Source organism: Scyliorhinus torazame, chromosome 24, assembly GCF_047496885.1.
Source record: "Scyliorhinus torazame isolate Kashiwa2021f chromosome 24, sScyTor2.1, whole genome shotgun sequence".
In the NCBI taxonomy this organism is placed as follows: domain Eukaryota; kingdom Metazoa; phylum Chordata; class Chondrichthyes; order Carcharhiniformes; family Scyliorhinidae; genus Scyliorhinus; species Scyliorhinus torazame.
In genome coordinates, this window is record NC_092730.1 from 51,504,516 (window position 1) to 51,523,587 (window position 19,072).

General features: G+C 48.8%; 1 long non-coding RNA gene across 1 annotated transcript; it reads right to left on the minus strand.

The window, feature by feature from the left end:
* Positions 1–839: 839 nt before the first annotated feature.
* Positions 840–14,475, minus strand: LOC140400148 (uncharacterized). Its single transcript, XR_011938065.1, has 2 exons — positions 14,165–14,475; positions 840–1,218 (listed from the first exon to the last, which is right to left on the minus strand). It is a non-coding gene; the product is annotated as an uncharacterized lncRNA (long non-coding RNA).
* Positions 14,476–19,072: the final 4,597 nt, after the last annotated feature.

Below are 19,072 nucleotides of genomic sequence, written 5' to 3' on the forward strand. Positions count from 1 at the left end.
CATTTGGTCAGTGAGTGGAATCGCTTTGTTGAAACTGAATGAAATGTCAATGTCAGCGCCCAGGTCAGCGAGGAAACAGCGTTCTCATTGCAGCAGCACCTCCATCTGGGAGTGTGAGCAAAGAGGCTCAGAGATCATTACTGACTCGGGGGAGTTCAGGGAGAATCGGGGGCAGTTTGCAAGAGGCGCAGCGGAGCACGATCTTGTTCCGGGACTTGGAGTGGGTGGGGGTGGGGGGTGGGGGTGGGGGCGTGGAGGGAGAGCTCTTTCTGGGCCTGGCTTATTGTCTGATTCTGGGTTAGGATTTGGAGAGTATTTTCTTTCTTTTACTGATTGGGGGCAGCACGGTTGCTTAACAGCTCTAGGGTCCCAGGTTCGAATCCCGGCTTGGTCACTGTCTGTGCGGAGTCTGCACGTTCTCCCCGTATCTGCGTGGGTTTCCTCCGGGAGCTCCAGTTTCCTCCCACAGTCAGATGTGCGGGTTAGGTGGAATGGCCATGATAAATTGCACTTAGTGTCCAACACTGTCCAACAGCGCACATGGGCTGGTTTAGCACACTGGGCTAAATCGCTGGCTTTTAAAGCAGACCAAGTGCAGGCCAGCAGCACGGTTCACTTCCCGTACCAGCCTCCCCGAACAGGCGCTGGAATGTGGCGACTAGGGGCTTTTCACAGTAACTTCATTTGAAGCCGACTTGTGACAATAAGCGATTTTCATTCCATTTCACATGGTTAGGTGGGGTTACTGGGTACGGGTGGAGGCGTGGAACGCTCTTTACAAAGAAGGGCTCGATGGACCGAATGGCCTCCTTTTGCCCTATAAATTCTGTGATTATCAGTTGAAAGAATAGATTGATTTATCATTGGCCTCATTTGACCCTGATTTACAAGAGATATGCTTTCTTCCCCCTAGTTCAACAGATGAAGAGATGAGTTCCAAGAACAAGATGATGATTCCTCAGCAAAATGTATGTGCTGCCGTCTCCTTCTAACTGACAGTAAGTACAATATTAATCCAACATTGCAGAGACACAGACACAACATCATCTCCACCGTCACAGAGAACAGAAGCAGTCACACTCACATTGACCTCAAGTCCCAGATAAACATGTCCAATCCAACAGTGATACACGAGAGGGCAGGTGGGATAATTTTCCACAATTCGTCCTCCCTCCATATCATGGAACGTTGGATCAACTTGTGATAACAGCTTTTCATCTGTAAAGTAATAATTAGGTATAGATTCAGCAATCAATGTGGATGTAATCGATTTGCACTTTTCTTGCAACTTTCTTAGTGCAAAATACATAATAATAATCGCTTCTTGTCACAAGTAAGCTTCAATAAAGTTACTGTGAAAAGCCCCTAGTCGCCACATTCTGGCACCTGTTCAGGGTGGCAGTTACGGGATTGAACCCGCGCTTCTGGCCGCCTTATGCATTAAAAGCCAGTTGTTTAGCCCACTGTGCTAAACCAGTCCCTGGTTTATCTCTAACGATCTCCGATATAACGGTACAGTGTCATTTTCATGAGACGTGGATACAGATCATTTGTTATATCAATATTATCACTAAAAGTAATAATGGAAGATCAATATTGAACAGAAAGTTCCCCATTAACTCACAGAACAGATATTGACAAGAACAGAAAACACAATAAAATCACGCACATCAGAGAGGTGGACAGATAGAGATTAAACCCAGAATCCTCTAACAGAGATAGACAGCTACAAATGCAAGCACACAGAACTGAGGCAGAGAGTTATAGAATCAAATTGATTTTTCGCTAACACTTGACCCAAAACAGAGACAGACAGCTACAGTGGAAAACACACACTCTCACACACATTCAGACACCAACAACTGAGCAGAAAACAGTAAAATATGCCATAGATCATACACAGACAGTTAGGGTAAAACACACTCACACATCCTCTCACAGTAAGCAGTAAAATATGCATTATCATACAATTTACAGTGCAGAAGGAGGCCATTCGGCCCATCGAGTCTGCACTGGCTCTTGGAAAGAGCACCCTCCCCAAGGTCAACACCTTCACCCTATCCCCATAACCCAGTAACCCCACCCAACACTAAGGGCAATTTTTGACACTAAGGGCAATTTATAATGGCCAATCCACCTAACCTGCACATCTTTGGTGGCCAATGTGAGGAAACAAGGTTCAGACAGGGCATTGGAGGGATACAAGATAGCCAGGAGGGAACTGAAGAAAGGGATTAGGAGAGCTAAGAGAGGGCATGAACAATCTTTGGCGGGTAGGATCAAGGAAAACCCCAAGGCCTTTTACACATATGTGAGAAATGTGAGAAATATGAGAATGACTAGAGCGAGGGTAGGTCCGATCAAGGACAGTAGCGGGAGATTGTGTATTGAGTCTGAAGAGATAGGAGAGGTCTTGAATGAGTATTTTTCTTCTGTATTTACAAATGAGAGGGGCGATATTGTTGGAGTGTGAAACAGATTGGTAAGCTCGAGGAAATACTTGTCAGGAAGGAAGATGTGTTGGGCATTTTGAAAAACTTGAGGATAGACAAGTCCCCCGGGCCTGACGGGATATATCCAAGGATTCTATGGGAAGCAAGAGATGAAATTGGAGAGCCGTTGGCAATGATCTTTTCGTCCTCACTGTCAACAGGGGTGGTACCAGGGGATTGGAGAGTGGCGAATGTCGTGCCCCTGTTCAAAAAAGGAACTAGGGATAACCCTGGGAATTACAGGCCAGTTAGTCTTACTTCGGTGGTAGGCAAAGTAATGGAAAGGGTACTGAAGGATAGGATTTCTGAGCATCTGGAAAGACACTGCTTGATTAGGGATAGTCAGCACGGATTTGTGAGGGGTAGGTCTTGCCTTACAAATCTGATTGAATTCTTTGAGGAGGTGACCAAGCATGTGGATGAAGGTAAAGCAGTGGATGTAGTGTACATGGATTTTAGTAAGGCATTTGATAAAGTTCCCCATGGTAGGCTTATGCAGAAAGTAAGGAGGCATGGGATAGTGGGAAACTTGGCCAGTTGGATAACGAACTGGCTAACCGATAGAAGTCAGAGAGTGGTGGTGGATGGCAAATATTCAGCCTGGATCCCAGTTACCAGTGGCGTACCGCAGGGATCAGTTCTGGGTCCTCTGCTGTTTGTGATTTTCATTAATGACTTGGATGAGGGAGTTGAAGGGTGGGTCAGTAAATTTGCAGATGATACGAAGATTGGTGGAGTTGTGGATAGTAAGGAGGGCTGTTGTCGGCTGCAAAGAGACATAGATAGGATGCAGAGCTGGGCTGAGAAGTGGCAGATGGAGTTTAACCCTGAAAAGTGTGAGGTTGTCCATTTTGGAAGGACAAATATGAATGCGGAATATAGGGTTAACGGTAGAGTTCTTGGCAATGTGGAGGAGCAGAGAGATCTTGGGGTCTATGTTCATACATCTTTGAAAGTTGCCACTCAAGTGGATAGAGCTGTGAAGAAGGCCTATGGTGTGCTCGCGTTCATTAACAGAGGGATTGAATTTAAGAGCCGTGAGGTGATGATGCAGCTGTACAAAACTTTGGTAAGGCCACATTTGGAGTACTGTGTACAGTTCTGGTCGCCTCATTTTAGGAAGGATGTGGAAGCTCTGGAAAAGGTGCAAAGAAGATTTACCAGGATGTTGCCTGGAATGGAGAGTAGGTCTTACGAGGAAAGGTTGAGGGTGCTAGGCCTTTTCTCATTAGAGCGGAGAAGGATGAGGGGCGACTTGATAGAGGTTTATAAGATGATCAGGGGAATAGATAGAGTAGACAGTCAGAGACTTTTTCCCCGGGTGGAACAAACCATTACAAGGGGACATAAATTTAAGGTGAAAGGTGGAAGATATATGAGGGATATCAGAGGTAGGTTCTTTACCCAGAGAGTAGTGGGGGCATGGAATGCACTGCCTGTGGAAGTAGTTGAGTCGGAAACATTAGGGACCTTCAAGCAGCTATTGGATAGGTACATGGATGACGGTAAAATGATATAGTGTAGATTTATTTGTTCTTAAGGGCAGCACGGTAGCATTGTGGATAGCACAATTGCTTCACAGCTCCATGGTCCCAGGTTCGATTCCGGCTTGGGTCATTGTCTGTGCGGAGTCTGCACGTCCTCCCCGTGTCTGCGTGGGTTTCCTCCGGGTGCTCCGGTTTCCTCCCACAGTCCAAAGATGTGCGGGTTAGGTGAATTGGCCAATGATAAATTGCCCTTAATGTCCAAATTGCCCTTGGTGTTGGGTGGAGGTGTTGAGTTTGGGTATGGTGCTCTTTCCAAGAGCCGGTGCAGACTCAAAGGGCCGAATGGCCTCCTTCTGCACTGTAAATTCAATGATAATCTATGATTAATCTAGGACAAAGGTTCGGCACAACATTGTGGGCCGAAGGGCCTGTTCTGTGCTGTATTTTCTATGTTCTATGTTCTTTGGACTGTGGGAGGAAACCGGAGCACCCGGAGGAAACCCACGCATACACGGGGAGGATGTGCAGACTCCACACAGACAGTGACCCAAGCCAGAATCGAACATGGGACCCTGGAGCTGTGAAGTAATTGTGCTATCCACAATGCTACCGTGCTGCCCTTAAGAACAAATAAATCTACACTATATCATTTTACCGTAATCCATGTACCTATCCAATAGCTGCTTGAAGGTCCCTAATGTTTCCGACTCAACTACTTCCACAGGCAGTGCATTCTATCACAGAGAGACAGTGAGGGTAAAACACACACTCATATTTTCTTATGCACATGTTCACTCACAAGTAACTTAGCAGTAAGCACTACATAAGCATTATATAGCGCAGAGTCTGAGGGTGAAACACACACACACCAATCACTGAGCATTAAGCAGCAAAATATGTTATATAGAGCACAGAGTAACAGTGAGGTTTATACACACTCACTCACACTCTTTCTCTCATACACTCTCTCTCTCTCTCACACACACACCCATGCACTGTGTCTCCCACAGACACTCAGAAATCCAGAACATAGTAATAATCAATAAAATATTATTTATATATCACAGAGAGACTGTGAGGTTAATACTCACTCACTCACTCACACTCTCTCTCTCTCTCTCTCTCTCTCTCTCTCTCTCACACACACACACACCAGTCACTGAGCAGGAAGCAATAAAGTATGCAATATATACCACAGAGATACAGTGAGGGTAAAACATGCACTCTCTCACTCACACTCTCTCACTCAGTCAGACAGCAGTAACTGAGCAGTAAGCTGTAAAATGTGTTATACACCATAGAGAGACAGTGAGGGTAAATCACACGCTCACGCTGTCTCTCACACACTGTCTCACATTTTACTGCATATTGAGCAGTAAAATATTTGTTACATATCAGAGAGAAAGTGAGGGTAACAGGCACACACACACTCTGTCTCTTGCACACTCTCTCAGACACAGTCACACACACTCACACACACTCTCTCTCTCATAGAAACCCTACAGTGCAGAAGGAGACCATTCAACCCATCGTGTCTGCATTGACCCTCTGAATGAGCACGCCACGCTAAGACCAATCTCCCACCCTCTCCTTGTAACCCCACCGAGGGTCAGTTTAGCATATCCAAACCCCGTAACCTGCATATCTTTGGACTGTGGGAGGAAACCGGAGGAAACCCAAACAGACACGGAAGAATGTACAAACTCCACACAGTCGCCCGAAGTCGGAATCGAACCCAGGTCTCTGACACTGTCAGGCAGCAGTGCTAACCACTGTGCCACCCTGCTGCCCATCAGCAGCACATCCACTTTTCACCCTGTTGCTCTCACACACACATACACAAACACTCACTATCCCGCACACATACAGACACTCACTCCCTCACACAGACTCTCACTCACTCACACACACACACTCCCTCACACACTCTCACTCACACTCACTCCCTCACACAAACACTCCCCATCTCACTCACATACTTTCACTCACTCACATTCCCTCACTCACACACTCTCACTCACACTCCCTCGCTTTCACACACACACTAACACTCACTATCTCACTCACACACTCACAGTCACTGCCTCTCACACACACTCTCTCTCACACACACTCAGTCACTCTCACTCACACACATACCAGTCACTGAGCAGTAAGCAGTTAAAAATGTGTTCTATATCACAGATACATAGTGAGGGTAAAACACACACACACCTGTAAGAGTAAAATATGTGTTATATATCACAGATACATAGCGAGGGTAAAACACACACACACACCTGTAAGAGTAAAATATGTGTTATATATCACAAATACATAGTGAGGGTAAAACACACACACACCTGTAAGAGTAAAATATGTGTTATATAATCACAGATACATAGTGAGGGTAAAACTCACACACATCTGTAAGAGTAAAATATGTGTTATATAATCACAGATACATAGTGAGGGTAAAACTCACGCACACCTGTAAGAGTAAAATTATGTGTTCTATATCACAGATACATAGTGAGGGTAAAACTCACACACATCTGTAAGAGTAAAATATGTGTTATATAATCACAGATACATAGTGAGGGTAAAACACACACACACCTGTAAGAGTAAAATATGTGTTATATATCACAGATACATAGTGAGGGTAAAACACACACACACCTGTAAGAGTAAAATATGTGTTATATATCACAGATACATAGTGAGGGTAAAACACACACACACCTGTAAGAGTAAAATATGTGTTATATATCACAGAAACATAGTGAGGGTAAAACACACACACACCTGTAAGAGTAAAATATGTGTTATATATCACAGATACATAGTGAGGGTAAAACTCACACACACCTGTAAGAGTAAAATATGTGTTATATAATCACAGATACATAGTGAGGGTAAAACTCACACACACACCTGTAAGAGTAAAATATGTGTTATATATCACAGATACATAGTGAGGGTAAAACACACACACACCTGTAAGAGTAAAATATGTGTTATATATCACAGATACATAGGAGGGTAAAACTCACACACACCTGTAAGAGTAAAATATGTGTTATATATCACAGATACATAGTGAGGGTAAAACACACACACACACCTGAGTAAAATATGTGTTGTATATCAAAGACAGTGAGGGTAAAACTGACAGCCAAACTCACTCTCTCTCACACACACACACCACTCACTCTCCCAACAATGATGTGGAGATGCCGGCGTTGGACTGGGGAGAGCACAGTACGAAGTCTGACAACACCAGGTTAAAGTCCAACAGGTTTGTTTCGATGTCACTAGCTTTCAGAGCACTGCTCCTTCCTCAGGTGAATGAAGAGGTATGTTCCAGAAACACATATATCGACAAATTCAAAGATGCCAAACAATGCTAGGAATGTGACCATTAGCAGGTGATTAAATCTTTACAGATCCAGAGATGGGGTAACCCCAGGTTAAAGAGGTCTGAATTGTGTCAAGCCAGGACAGTTGGTAGGATTTTGCAGGCCAGATGGTGGGGGATGAACCTCAAACAAACCATTGTTTGCAGCAAACTACCCAGTCTTCAGAACAGTGACCACGACACCACAGAACCCTGTCATGGCAATCTCTGCAAGACGTGCCAGATCATCGACATGGATACCACCATTACACGTGAGAACACCACCCACCAGGTACGCGGTACATACTCGTGCGACTCGGCCAACGTTGTCTACCTCATACGCTGCAGGAAAGGATGTCCCGAAGCGTGGTACAATGGCGAGACCATGCAGACGCTGCGACAACGAATGAACGGACATCGCGCAACAATCACCAGGCAGGAATGTTCCCTTCCAGTCGGGGAACACTTCAGCAGTCAAGGGGATTCAGCCTCTGATCTCCGGGTAAGCGTTCTCCAAGGCGGCCTTCAGGACCCGCGACTATGCAGAATCGCCGAGCAGAAACTTATAGCCAAGTTCCGCACACATGAGTACGGCCTCAACTGGGACCTGGGATTCATGTCGCATTACATTCATCCCCCACCATCTGGCCTGCGAAATCCTACCAACTGTCCTGGCTTGACACAATTCACACCTCTTTAACCTGGGGTTACCCCATCTCTGGATCTGTAAAGATTTAATCACCTGCTAATGGTCGCATTCCTAGCATTGTTTGGCATCTTTGAATTTGTCTATATATGTGTTTCTGGAACATACCTCTTCATTCACCTGAGGAAGGAGCAGCGCTCCGAAAGCTGGTGACATCGAAACAAACCTGTTGGACTTTAACCTGGTGTTGTAAGACTTCGTACTGTGCTCTCCCAACAATAACTGAGCAGGAAGCAGTAAAATATGTTATACATCATAGAAACAATGAGGGTAAAACTCTCACTCTCTCACTTACACACTCTCACTCACCAGTACCTGAGCAGTAAGCAGTAAAATATTCATTTTCTATCACAGAGAGACAGTGAGGTTAACACATACACACACATAGATAGAGTCGGAGATAGACTATGACTCTATCTTATAATAATCTTTATTGTCACAAGTAGACTTACATTAACACTGCAATGAAGTTCCTGGAAAAGCCCCCAGTCGCCACATTCTGGCGCCTGTTTAGTTACAGTGAGGGAGAATTCAGAATGTCCAAATTACCTAACAGCACGTCTTTCGGGACAATCGACCTATGAGTGTGTGTAGTAACCTCTGTGATAGTAACCACTGTCTCTCTGTGATATATATTGAATATTCTACTGCTTATTGCTCAGTTACTGGTGTGAGAGAGAGAGTGTGAGTGTGTGTTAACCCTCACTGTCTCTGTGCTATATAACTCGTATTTCACTCTCTCTCACAAATTCTCTCTCACAGACACTCATACACTCTCTCTTCACACACACACACACACACATCAGTAACTGAGTGGTAAAATATGCTTTATATATCACAGAGGGATAATGAGAGACAGTGTGACACACACTCACTATTTCTCTGGCAAACACTAACTCTCACACACACTTGCACACTCACTCTCTCACACTCCTAGTCCCTCTCTCTCAGACTGCCTCACACATGGACACACCAGTCACTGAGCAGTAAGCAGTTCAATATGTGTTATATATCGCAGAGGGACAGTGAGGGTAAAACACACTCTCGCCACTCTCACACTTAAGTAACTGAGCAGTAAGCAGTAAAATATATTATATATGATAGCCAGATAGTGAGGATAAACACACTCGCACACCAGTAACTGAGCAGTAAAATATGTGTGAAATATCACAGAGACAATGAAGGTAAAACACACACACACTCACGCAGACTATTTCTCACACTCATACACTCTTGCAGACATAGTGACACATTCCCTCGCACACACTTCCTCACACACCCTCACACACACTCACACTCTCATATTCTCATACTCTGATATTCACACACTCTTTGACACAAGAGTAACTGAGCAGTAAGCAGTAAAATATGCATCATATATCACAGAGACCGTGATGGTAAAACACACTCTCTCTCTCTCACAGACACACACACCCCAGTAACAGCAGCAAGAGTAAAATATGTGTTACATATCAAAGAGTGACAATGTAAAATACAGAGGCTCACTCGCTCACACACGCACTCTCTCACACACCCACTCACACACACATCCACCCACTCACACACCCACACACTCTCACACACCCACTCACACACACATCCACCCACTCTCACTCACATCCACTCACTCTCACACACATCCACCCACTCTCACACACATCCACCCACTCTCACACACATCCACCCACTCTCACACACATCCACCCACTCTCACACATCCACCCACTCTCACACACATCCACCCACTCACACACATCCACCCACTCACACACATCCACCCACTCACACACATCCACCCACTCACACACATCCACCCACTCTCACACATCCACCCACTCACACACATCCACCCACTCACACACATCCACCCACTCACACACATCCACCCACTCACACACATCCACCCACTCACACACATCCACCCACTCACACACACACACACACTCTCACACACATCCACCCACTCTCACACACATCCACCCACTCTCACACACATCCACCCACTCACACACATCCACTCACTCTCACACACATCCACCCACTCTCACACACATCCACCCACTCTCACACACATCCACCCACTCTCACACACATCCACCCACTCTCACACACATCCACCCACTCTCACACACATCCACCCACTCTCACACACATCCACCCACTCTCACACACATCCACTCACTCTCACACACATCCACCCACTCTCACACACATCCACCCACTCTCACACACATCCACCCACTCTCACACACATCCACCCACTCTCACACACACACCCACTCTCACACACATCCACCCACTCTCACACACATCCACCCACTCTCACACACATCCACCCACTCTCACACACATCCACCCACTCTCACACACATCCACCCACTCTCACACACATCCACCCACTCTCACACACATCCACCCACTCTCACACACATCCACCCACTTTCACACACATCCACCCACTCTCACACACATCCACCCACTCTCACACACATCCACCCACTCACACACATCCACTCTCTCACACACATCCACCCACTCTCACACACACACACACTCTCACACACATCCACCCACTCTCACACACATCCACCCACTCTCACACACATCCACCCACTCACACACATCCACTCTCTCACACACATCCACCCACTCTCACACACATCCACCCACTCTCACACACATCCACCCACTCTCACACACATCCACCCACTCTCACACACATCCACCCACTCTCACACACATCCACCCACTCTCACACACATCCACCCACTCTCACACACATCCACCCACTCTCACACACATCCACCCACTCTCACACACATCCACCCACTCTCGCACACATCCACTCTCTCTCGCACACATCCACTCTCTCGCACACATCCACCCACTCTCACACACATCCACCCACTCTCACACACATCCACCCACTCTCACACACATCCACCCACTCTCACACACATCCACCCACTCTCACACACATCCACCCACTCTCACACACATCCACCCACTCACACACACATCCACCCACTCACACACACACATATTCACTGTCTCACACACATCCACCCACTCTCTCACACACCCACTCTATCTCACACACCCACTCTCTCACACCCTCTCTCTCACACACACTCTCTCTCACACACCCTCTCTCTCACACACCCTCTCTCTCACACACCCTCTCTCTCACACACCCTCTCTCTCACACACCCTCTCTCTCACACACCCTCTCTCTCACACACCCACTCTCTCACACACCCACTCTCTCTCACACCCACTCTCTCTCACACCCACTCTCTCTCACACCCACTCTCTCTCACACCCACTCTCTCTCACACCCACTCTCTCTCACACCCACTCTCTCTCACACCCACTCTCTCTCACACCCACTCTCTCTCACACCCACTCTCTCTCACACCCACTCTCTCTCACACCCACTCTCTCACACCCACTCTCACACACCCACTCTCACACACACACACACATTCTCTCACACCCACTCTCTCACCCCCACACACACACACTCTCTCACTAGCATCCACTCTCTCACACACATCCACCCACTCACACACACACACATCCACCCACTCACTCACACACACATCCACTCTCTCACACACCCACTCTCTCTCACTCACACCCACTCTCTCTCACTCACACCCACTCTCTCTCTCACACACCCACTCTCTCTCACACCCACTCTCTCTCACACCCACTCTCTCTCACACCCACTCTCTCTCACACCCACTCTCTCTCACACCCACTCTCTCTCACACCCACTCTCTCTCACACCCACTCTCTCTCACACCCACTCTCTCTCACACCCACTCTCTCTCACACCCACTCTCTCTCACACCCACTCTCTCTCACACCCACTCTCTCTCACACCCACTCTCTCTCTCACCCACTCACTCACACCCACTCTCTCTCACTCACACCCACTCTCTCTCACACACACCCACTCTCTCTCACACACCCACTCTCTCTCTCACACACCCACTCTCTCTCACACACACCCACTCTCTCTCACACACACCCACTCTCTCTCACACACACCCACTCTCTCTCACACACACCCACTCTCTCTCACACACACCCACTCTCTCTCACACACACCCACTCTCTCTCACACACCCACTCTCTCTCACACACACCCACTCTCTCTCACACACACCCACTCTCTCTCTCACACACCCACTCTCTCTCTCACACACCCACTCTCTCTCACACACACCCACTCTCTCTCACACACACCCACTCTCTCTCACACACACCCACTCTCTCTCACACACACCCACTCTCTCTCACACACACCCACTCTCTCTCACACACACCCACTCTCTCTCACACACACCCACTCTCTCTCACACACACCCACTCTCTCTCTCACACCCACTCTCTCTCTCACACACCCACTCTCTCTCTCACACACCCACTCTCTCTCACACACACCCACTCTCTCTCACACACACCCACTCTCTCTCACACACACCCACTCTCTCTCACACACACCCACTCTCTCTCACACACACCCACTCTCTCTCACACACACCCACTCTCTCTCACACACACCCACTCTCTCTCACACACACCCACTCTCTCTCACACACACCCACTCTCTCTCACACACACCCACTCTCTCTCACACACACCCACTCTCTCTCACACACACCCACTCTCTCTCACACACACCCACTCTCTCTCACACACACCCACTCTCTCTCACACACACCCACTCTCTCTCACACACACCCACTCTCTCTCACACACACCCACTCTCTCTCACACACACCCACTCTCTCTCACACACACCCACTCTCTCTCACACACACCCACTCTCTCTCACACACACCCACTCTCTCTCACACACACCCACTCTCTCTCACACACACCCACTCTCTCTCACACACACCCACTCTCTCTCACACACACCCACCCACTCTCTCTCTCACACACCCACCCACTCTCTCTCTCACACACCCACCCACTCTCTCTCTCACACACCCACCCACTCTCTCTCTCACACACCCACCCACCCACCCACCCACCCACTCTCTCTCTCACACACCCACCCACTCTCTCTCTCACACACCCACCCACCCACCCACCCACCCACTCTCTCTCTCACACACACCCACCCACCCACTCTCTCTCACACACACCCACCATTTTCACTTGCCTTTAATGTGACAGGTGAGCCTGCTTGGTCCCCACGATCTCACTTGCTTTGTTATTCAATGTTACATTTCTGATAATGACTCCAGCTGATGATTTAAGATCTCACTGCATCCGTTGACAAAAATTACAGAGGTTTGTCCTGGAACTCGCCCTGCTTACTCTTCAAACGTCTTTGACAATTTGAGGTTTTAAACTTTCATTTGCCAGTAATTCCCTGCATGTAACACCCATGAAATTTGACTCCTGATTGCAGTGGCACAATTTATAAACCCACCCCTCAAATACTCATCATTGTGCTGCTTTGTTCCTGTTTTCAGCTTCTTCATGGGTTGTTCACCAGAGGCCCTGGAGTTCACTCCAGCACTGCTGGCAGCTGCAAAATGGAGGAATCTCTCTCGGGCCCAGAACACGTGATGTCAGCGTACGGGGCGTGTGACCTGCTCGCTGGCGCCGCCTCCGGTGGGAGGACTCCAGAATTTGCTGAACAAAACTGGCCCGGGACAGCGCACTGACATCAGGAGGAGCCAGTCCAACTTGCTGGGCTCCAGGCCTGCGCACTACTTGATAAGAGACGCATGCGCGGATTGGCCGACAATCTCATACGTCCATCATGGTTGGCATTTGTAAACACTAGTCGTGACCGTTGGCCATTCCTTCCGTGATCTGGATCACTACCACCCTCCTGAAACCTTCATGAGATCGACCCACAGGTCACAACCCTGAGCTTGAAACCTCCGGGCCTATGCTATCCTTGTCTCTATTAGCCGAGGCACAGAGTTTAAGAAAAGGCAGGTTATGCAGGAACTGGAAAAACATTGGTTAGGCCTCAGCTAGAGTAATACTCACACTCTCACTGTATCAGAGAGTGAGTAAATCCCACACTCACACACTGTATCAGAAAGTGAGTAAATCCCACACTCACACACTGTATCAGAGAGTGAGTAAATCCCGCACATTCTCTCTGTGGTGAAGGGTCCCTCTCACCGACAACTAGGTGACATTTCCCGGTGAATCTTTACACACTGACAAAATGGGACTGGAGACATTCTTTCTGACATGTATTTCCTGTTTGTAGTAAGAAGGTTTCTGATTGGTGGAAATTCCTAAATGTGATTGGTCTGTTTACATCTCCAGTCGAATAAGCAGAACATAACTGGCTGTCCTCATTCTCACAATGTCCAATCACAATCATTCCTTTCCCCATTCCTCATTAGCATAGATGTGAGGCTCTGTCTATTTAATCAGCGCTCGGAAGGGGTTTGCTTTATTTCTGGGTGATATTGACGATGGCTGACGAGAAGAAACCAACATCGAAACCAGCTTCTAAGAAGGGAGCCAAGAAAGTCATTAAGAAACCGTCAGTAAAGGGCGGCAAGAAGCGGCGAAGGTCGAGGAAGGAGAGTTACTCCATCTACATCTACAAAGTGATGAAGCAGGTTCACCCCGACACCGGCATCTCCTCCAAGGCCATGAGCATCATGAACTCGTTCGTCAGCGATATTTTCGAGCGCATCGCGGGTGAGGCTTCCCGGCTGGCCCATTACAACAAGCGCAGCACCATCAGCTCCCGGGAGATCCAGACCGCCGTGCGCCTGCTGCTGCCCGGGGAACTGGCCAAGCACGCCGTGTCGGAAGGGACAAAGGCGGTGACCAAGTACACCAGCTCCAAGTAAAACTGTTCTCAAACTCCTCAAAACCCAACGGCTCTTTTAAGAGCCACTCACAACTTCTGGAAAGCAGCCAAACTATCATATTTTAATTTACTGGTTTATTTCTATTATGAATAGCCAAACCTGTTTTAATAGCGTTTCACTACATCAACAACTGTGTAAGGCCGAGTTACCGTCCTGTCGATATTTTTACGTTGTTTACAAAGTTCAATCATTTAGTGACTGCTCGGTGACGCTTTGGCCTCTGACTCGTTCATACTCGGCGCTGTAGCTGGATTTGGAGAGAATAGAACTCCAAAACCTCCCTTTGCATTTATGTTCAGGGTTACCCTCAATAATCGATCAGTTTATTTGGAGCACCCCGGTGGTGGGAAAACTCCATTTCAATACTGACACTAGCTCCAAACTGTTCACTCCACTTTTAACACTGAGGAAGCGGGAGCAGTCTACAATGGGAACAAATGTTATTGTTTGCAGATGGCTATAAATTAGACACAGCCGACGGCTGAGAGCGTTTTAAACAGCAGCCGGATTAAACCTGTGGAGACAGTTAACGTTTCGGATCTAAACGTCCCTTCTACAGATCTTAAACGTTTCTCTCCACAGATTCTCCCAGATATGCTGAGTTTTTCCAGCATTTTCTCATTAATTCACATTTGCAGCATCCACATTATTTTGCTTTAATTTATTTTGGGTTTGTTCTGTTAGAGAGAAAACCAGAAATCAGAAACTGACCGATAAAGGGAAACTGGACTCGGGAAAGAGAGAAAATCCAACAATCTTATACTCAAAACACAATGATTTATTCACATGTTTTACGGTCCCTGTTCAATTTTATCTCTTATCTTTTCGCGCTCTTTTAAGCTTTGAAATAAATATTCGGTTGGAATCTGAACATTTGGCGCCCAAACCTTCCGCCCTCAGCACCGTGGAGTCTCCTGATTGGTGCTTCAAACAGACATCTGATTGGTCAGTTTGTGCCAGGCTGCACAATCAGCAATGTGTGCACCGCCATTCCTCCTGAAGCTATAAGAGAAGTGAATGTGGGCGGGTTTCCTCATTCTGTGTGAAAGTGTTTGTGAGATTGTGACAATGTCTGGAAGAGGAAAGACCAGCGGTAAAGCTCGGGCCAAGGCCAAGTCTCGCTCCTCCCGGGCTGGACTGCAGTTTCCGGTGGGCCGTGTTCACAGGCTCCTGAGAAAGGGGAACTATGCCCAGCGTGTGGGGGCCGGAGCCCCGGTCTATCTGGCTGCTGTGCTCGAGTATCTGACCGCTGAAATCCTCGAGCTGGCAGGCAACGCGGCCCGGGACAACAAGAAGACCCGCATCATCCCCAGGCACCTGCAGCTGGCCGTCCGCAACGACGAGGAGCTCAACAAGCTGCTGGGAGGGGTGACCATCGCTCAGGGCGGGGTGCTGCCTAATATCCAGGCCGTGCTGCTGCCCAAGAAAAGCAGCGCTGGCGCCGGCAAGAAGTGAAGCGACCATTCTTTAATCTAATAACACAAAGGCTCTTTTCAGAGCCACTCACTTTATCTGAAAAAGGGTGACCTGTTCTCGATCCGCTTCGTGCCGTGTTTGTGAGAATTTCCCAGAGGCTTCCGGCTGGAATGAGCTTCCCCTGGATTGTTGGTATTTACCGGGGGATGGCAGTTTTTAGCCGGCAGGCTTTCCTAAACAGACCATTTATGTGCAATGGGTCTGCGCGGTTTCAGAATTCATTCCCGCTCCCATTACAATGTCAGTGTTTACTATGTGCGGTTACAGGTCTGACTTCGGAGAAAGCTTTTGTGATTCAGACTCATGAGTAAGGTTTCAAAGTTGCAGGAGTGTACCGGCAGGCAGGAAGGTGGTTTAAAGTGTGTCTTCTTCAATGCCAGGAGCATCCGGAATAAGGTGGATGAACTTGCGGCATGGGTTGGTACCTGGGACTACGATGTTGTGGCCATTTCGGAGACATGGATAGAGCAGGGACAGGAATGGTTGTTGCAGGTGCCGGGGTTTAGATATTTCAGTAAACTCTGGGAAGGTGGTAACTGAGGGGGAGGGGTGGCATTGTTAGTCAAGGACAGTATTACAGACGTCCGGTTGCGGCGATGCGGAGCTCAGCCGCACATTTCGGCAGCTCCCGCTAGAACAGACTTTTGGGCTCTCCGGAGGAGCCCCAACGGCACTTTTTTGATCTCATCCCGTGTGGGAAGGTGAAGTAAGGTCCCCCTTCGGTCATGTATGGAGGGGACTGGAAGTTGAGGGACAAAAAAAGAGCCTTTGCAGCAGCGGCAGAAATGAGGGGGAGAAGACAAGGTGGTGGAGGGTGGAGATCGAGAAGCATGGGAGCCGGACCAGCAGGAGTTTCTCAGGCGCTATGTGGAGGAGCTTAAAAAGGAGGTGCTGGCGCCGATGCTGTTGCCGATCGAGGGGCTGAAGGAGGCTCAGAAGGCCCAGGCGATAGAGCTCCGAGAGGGGAAGGAAAAAACTAATGAGAACGAGCATGAGATCTTGGGCCTGGCGGTGAAAATGGAGGCACACGAGGCGTTACACAAGCGGTGGGCCGAGAGATTCGAAGTCCTGGAGAACAGGTCGTGGAGGAAGAATCTCCGGATTCTGGGTCTCCCCGAACGAGTGGAGGGGGCTGATTCTGGGGCGCATGTGAGCACGATGCTCCATTCGCTGATGGGTGCGGAGGCCTCTCCGAGCCCCCTGGAGCTAGAAGGGGCTCACCGGGTCCTGGCGAGGAGACCCAAGGCTGGTGAGCCGCCAAGGGCGATAGTGGCGAGGTTTCATTGTTTCGCGGACAGAGAGAGTGTCTTGAGATGGGCCAAGAAGGAGCGGAGCAGTAGATGGGAGAATGCGGTGATCCGTGTCTACCAGGACTGGAGCACGGAGATGGCAAAGAGGAGAGCTGGCTTCAATCGGGCCAAGGCGGTGCTGTATTTAAAAAAGGGTGAGATTCGGAATGCTGCAGCCAGCGCGACTGTGGGTCACGTACCAGGACCAACACCACTATTTTGAAACGCCAGTAGAGGCTTGGACCTTTATCCAAACGGAAAAATTGGACTCGAACTAAGGGGCTGTGGTAGTGGGGGAGATGTTGACTATATAGGGTTGTAAATATGGGGAAAGAATGTTTTACGGGTGGGACGATGGATGGGGATGGGGGAAGAGTGTTTGAAGGGGGGACAGTGAGGAATGTGGGCGCCAGTGCTGGAGGGAGGTGAGATTCGGGGATGGGGGAATTAGGATAAGGCCACAGGGGGCGGGGCTGGCTTAGGAAAGCGCAGGCTTTTTCCCACACTCTGGAGGCGGGGGGGGGATGGAGGAGCGCAAGGAGGAGGAGGGATTTCCACACGGGGGGTCAACGGGAAGGCGGGGGAAGCCGGGGTCAGCAGGAGTCAGCTGACTTACGGAAGTATTATAGGGGGAGCAAAAGAGTTAGATTTGGATCTAGGGGGGGGTGGGGAGGGGGACAATAGGGTTGCTGCTGCAATGGCCGAGGGGGAACTGAAAATGGAAGAGGTGGTCGGGGCGGGGGTTCCCCGTCTGGGGGACTGGAGGGTGCGGGAGGCGCGGGCATGGGACTAGCCTAAAATAGGAGATGGCTAGTCGGCGGCGGGGGGGGGGGGGGGGGAGGCGGTGAAGCCCCCCAATCCGGCTGGGTGTGGGTAGCCCGCCCAATCCGGCTGATTACGTGGAATGCGAGAGGCCTAAATGGGCCGGTTAAGAGGGCCCGAGTGTTCGCACACTTAAAGGTACTGAAGGCAGATGTGGTCATGCTTCAGGAGACACATCTGAAGGTGGCAGATCAGGTCAGGTTAAGAAAGGGATGGGTGGGAGAGGTGTTCCATTCGGGGCTGGATGCGAAGAATAGAGGGGTGGCAATACTGGTGGGGAAGCGGGTGTCATTTGAGGCCAAGAACATAGTGGTGGACAATGGAGGCTGATACATGATGGTGAGTGCTAGGTTGCAGGGGACGGGGGTGGTATTGGTAAATGTATACGCCCCGAATTGGGACGACGCTGGATTCATGAAACGTATGTTGGTGCGTATACCGGACTTGGAGGTAGGAAGTTTGATAATGAGTGGGGACTTCAACACGGTGTTGGACCCAGTACTGGATCGCTCCAGATCCAGGACCGGAAAGATGCCAGCTGCGGCCAAG